The 5106-nt window shown below is 37.3% G+C and overlaps 1 protein-coding gene across 1 annotated transcript in view; it reads left to right on the top strand.

Annotated features, from left to right (window-relative positions):
* LOC122357058 (kinesin light chain 1-like) overlaps positions 1-5106 on the top strand; it is an 8807-nt gene that overhangs the window by 503 nt on the left and 3198 nt on the right. The gene's annotated exons all lie outside the window — the stretch shown is intronic.

Genomic DNA, 5106 nt, shown 5'->3' with positions numbered 1-5106 from the left:
GTTTTTTTTTTTTTTTGGCCAAAAAATCTGAGGTTTAATTTAAAAATGAATCATTGTAAAACTGATGACGGGCATCCAGTGTAACGTGACTTTAAAAGACGCATTTCTCTTGTGTTGTTTTAAAAAGTGTGTGTTTTTATTTCCTCGGAATTGGGAACTTCTAAAATCTCTACCTCCTTTTTCTGTTATGAACTTTGCCTGTCCTATGTGTGTCCCTTAGTATGTTTAATGCTGATGAGATGATCTTTTACCTTATGATATGTAGTTATATTTAGTGTATTCTGCGCGCTTTGAAGAACAGGAATTGCATAACCCCAGCACAAAGCACTGAAATCACATTTCCACTTCAAACAGCAGCATGAAATCTGCATCTCCATCCCTGCCGTGCTTTTGCTCATCTTTCCTCTGCCCTTCCTCTGTCCTCCTCCTGCCTTTGTTCTTTAATTCATCTGAAAATACAAATCGTTATGCAGAATCAAGACAAGGAGATTGTTAGGGGTTTTTTTGTACATTTTTCATTCTAATATAATGAGTCAGCTTTCATGTAAGGTTACATAACCCCCCCCCATAGCGATGTTAATAAATGGGCTAAAAGTTGGCTAGATATAATATCAGTTATATCTGCCAGTATTAGTTTTTATCCACATCGGCTGATTGCAATTAGATTACATTTGCTACCGTCTTAAACTAACAGTCACAATTAGGGACGTAAAATAGATTAATCAGCAATTTATTGCATACAAAATAAAAGTATATACGTGTATTGTGTGCATTTATTTATATGCACATGTAAATTCATAATAAATAATACATTTTTGTAAATCATATCAATATTGATTTTACAACCCTCACCACAGTCTTAATAATTTATATTATATACTAATTTATATATATATTAGTGTTATAAACACTAATAATTTAATGTAATCATTTAAACATATTATTTAGCTTATCTCAAATTGTATATCCATTTTCATACTCTACATGTAAATTTTCATTTTGTGTTTTATTTTTAATTTACTGTATATTCTTAAAATATTTAAGTGTTTTAATATCCATTGGTTATTGGTTAAATAATTGATTGGTATCCGCTGGAATATTCTGTTGGCAATAACGAAATGTAATCTGTTTGTTATTATTAGAGAAAAATATATTGTTACCAAGAAAATCTAACATTGTTATATATTCAGTGTGTCCGAGTGGGTGGTCCTTGTTGGAAAAGAGCAATGAAAATGTATTTGCTCTGAACAATCTGTGCAGCAGATTCATCAGTACTTTATTTCCCATCATGCACTGGTGTTTCCTGCCCAGTGGTTGTCACATGCCAGACGACGAGTTGCTTTATAGGTCACATGAATCTCTGCCGTCTCACTTCCTCTTTTCCCTCCCACAGGAATACAGCTCAGGAGCAGCACATAGGCCCACCTCTTCTTTACATCAGCATTGCAGGGAGGAGATTGTACGCTTGTTTTCAAAAGAGAAAAGAAAGCTATAGAGACGTGTTTATTTCCAATGAATGGGTTCCCAGCATCTTCCACTGTAGTCTGGAGGTATTGCGTTTGAAAGGGCAACGATCTCAGGTTCTCTTTTCTAGCTCTTTGAGTTTTTGCAACTCCCAGTGCGTCACCCACTGCCTAAGCAACTCTGATCTGCCTTACCAGGTGAGTAGTGTCTCGGCAACAACAAAGACAGCTGCTTTGTGTCCTTGAGCGAGGAGCCTTTTAAATTCTTGCATTGTTTTTGCACCTCTAAGTGAAGTTACTTTTTGCCTTTTTAGTTTAGAACTCAATGTTCGTTGTGTTTGCGAAAGCAAGCATTGCTTATGACAGAACGATTGAAACATATTTGTACTGGGTTTGTTGTGCGATTCTTGAATGATCCATCAAGTGGTGTAGTCCTGTAGAGATGGGCCTTATGATTTAAACTTGTGGATGATATTAAAACCACACTGATTTGAAAGAACTATGAATGCCTACTCTGGTGCTGCCTTAAATCAAAGCAAATGTGGCCCTGTCCCAAATGGCACCCAAAACCCCCAGGGTCTTTCTCAGAGTCCGCACTTTTTGACGTAGTGCTGCTTTGGGGTAGAAGTCTTTTGCGGGTGTAAGTAAATCGCATTCAAAAATGACCAATGAGTTTCGATTAAATTCATTTTTTCTATTTAAAATTTGACCAACTAGATCAGCTGAATGGATTCAAAAACAGTAAAACTCAACGTTTTAACTCTGAGGGGGGGTTGGAGAATGAGCCTATTTCCAAAAATCTAGTGCCATGTGTGACTCTAGCTGTAGGTATATACAAAGCGTTCACTAAAGTATGCTTTTGGCTCAAGTGATGTGTACTTAAAAACAAACAAAAAAAATCCCTTAGACAAATGAAGATGTGATCTGTGCCTAGGTAACCTAAAATTTAGTCCCTAGCAGGGATGTGCTTCCAGTTTAACACGCTTATTCAGTCAGAAACTATTGACAGGGGTCCGTCTAATGCCAACAGCGCGGAACACACTTACTTTCCACATTACACTCTACTGGCTGCAGGCATACTGAAGTATACTTTGGGCTTAATGTGTTTAGGTGAAGTTTACTTGATGCTTTTAAAACATGTGGAAGATCTGAGTCCAGCTTCAGAGCAGAATATTACAGAGACCACCTAAACCACCTGAATTGCCACATAGCACACATTAATAATGTCTTAGCAACTGCATAGTAATACCTTGGCAGCCACCTACTGCACAATAACGTTTCATCGGGGTGTTTTGCCAATGCAAGCACTTCTCTGTGGATTCTAATTTGATTATCTATGTAGTCCGTCAACTAATTTGGTTAAATCTGACCTAACATTATGCTCTCACTGATGTCCATTTCCTCCTTAGTGAAATTTGTTGTTTAAAGCTTTGGAAGTGAGTTAAGCAGATGCATGCAAGACATTATATAGGTTCCTAGTCTTGTTATATTATTTCTTAATGGCTGTGTTGAGGTTTAAATCTGGATTAAAAGCAAATAAAACTCAGTTTGAGGTCCTGTTGGTCATGTAACCTCTACAGTGCATTCTGGGTCCAGTTCCCATGGTGTTTTATGGAAGTTGGTTGGGAATTCATTGTTTTGCCAAGAGATGTTTGTGGAGATTTCTTTGCCACTTCACATTTACAGTGACTTGAATTATTCTCTAGGGGCTTCAAGGCACAAGAACAAGGAAGAAACGACTCTGATTTAATTGCCTTCAGGGTCTTTTCACGTCTGCTCAATTATACAAACACACTCATCTGAACAGGAACAGTTCCCAGACTTCTGTTCTCATTCTTGTGTTGTGCATATCTCCTCTGTAGGATGCGTGAGGACATGTCGAGCGTGGTGTGCGTGAAGGAGACGGATGGACAGGGGGACCCCGGTGAGAAGCTGTCCCAGGACGAGCTGCTATGTCGGACGCGGGAGGTCATGCAGGGGCTGGAGGCGCTCCGTGCAGAACATCAGGCCATCCTGGAGGGCCTGATGGGGACCTTGCGCTGCCTCAAACAGAGCCAGGAGGGTCGTGCTGTTGAGGAGAAGACAGCCATGATCCAGCGCTCTATGGAGATGCTGGAGCTGGGCCTCAGCGAAGCACAGGTGCAGTGTGGAAATGCTTCCAAAGTGGGATGAAATGGTCATAGTTTTGTTTTTGTTTTTTTTGAATAAAATTTGCTTGTAACCATAGTAACACCATGGCTGTTTTCTCTCTCTCTCTCTTTCTTCGATCGGTGCAGGTGATGATGGCTCTGTCAGGGCACCTGAGTGCAGTGGAGGCAGAGAAACAGAAGCTTCGAGCACAGGTAAAAAAAACTAAACAAAAAGACACATGCACTGGGGCACATCAAAAATTAAACCATGCTCTCAGGTTTATTGGCATGCAGGTACACAGAGGTTTGGTTTCTCTCCACTTCAGTCTGATATATTTTCACATGGTATTCACATAATATTATTGGACTCCAAGTTGTGGAGTATTTATTTCATTGGCATGAGTTCTTAACAGCAGCCTATCACTTCAGAGAGGTAATCAGTCAGGAAGAGAAGGTGCCAAAAATAGTGTGGTCTGCTTTGACTCATTGGCTTTGCCCAAAACACATGATGGCACTTTTGTCTATCAAAATAATGAATTAATAGAGCACAAACTGTCAGGCTCTCGAAATAAGCATTGATGAGTCAATTCTTTCAGAAATTAAATTAAAATCTCATTGTTTAATTAAATTCTTGGCAAAGTACTAGTCAAAACACCTTTTTTTTTGTAGTGCTTTATATACAACATAGATTGTGTCTGCTTCATAGTGCTAAACAGGAAAATAGCCAAATTAATTATGGATACTGAATTATGAGATGAATCAGCATAATGATACAGGTGGTGAAATAGAAAGATTAATGAATTATAAGTTGTTTGTCTATAAAACATGGTTATACACAAAGACAAAAAAAACATTTGTTGAGGCATTAAATGGATAGTTCACCCAAAAATGTATATTTGACTTTATATGGCATTTGAAAGTTATTTAAATGTCCTGGCTCTTTTAAGCTTTATAATGGCAGTGAATGGGAGCAAGATTTTGAAGCCCAAAAAGTGCATCCATCTATCAGAATAAGTTATCGCCACAGCCCCAGGTTTACAACAGTTAACAGAACCTACAGATTATGGTTTATAAAGTTTTAAATGTGTAAATTTTGTTTTACTTCAGAAGGTTTTTATTCCCAGGACCATGTGGAGAACTTTTATGTTGGATATATGCCTTAAAAATCCCAATCCTTCATTTACTGCAATTAAGAAGTTTTTTTTTTTTAAATATAACTTCTTATGAAAGAATAAAATACTCCTAGTGCATCATTATTCCTTGAAACGATTAAACAAATGTAATGCAAACACATCTTGCTGTACATTGTTTCTTTTTTACCACTGTAAATATGATGATTCATAGTCTTTATTTCCAATAAAGAAATAATCATATAGTTGACTGTACTTTTATAATAAAATTGTATCTAATGCAAGTTTTTACTGTAGGCAAGGTAACTGACAGGTTTTTACTAAATCATCTTTTCATTCTATTTCATTACAAACATTTTTTTGATGTTGTACTATATATATATA

The sequence above is a fragment of the Puntigrus tetrazona genome, chromosome 13, assembly GCF_018831695.1.
Source record: "Puntigrus tetrazona isolate hp1 chromosome 13, ASM1883169v1, whole genome shotgun sequence".
Lineage (NCBI taxonomy): Eukaryota > Metazoa > Chordata > Actinopteri > Cypriniformes > Cyprinidae > Puntigrus > Puntigrus tetrazona.
This window is presented reverse-complemented; position numbering and strand designations above follow the sequence as displayed.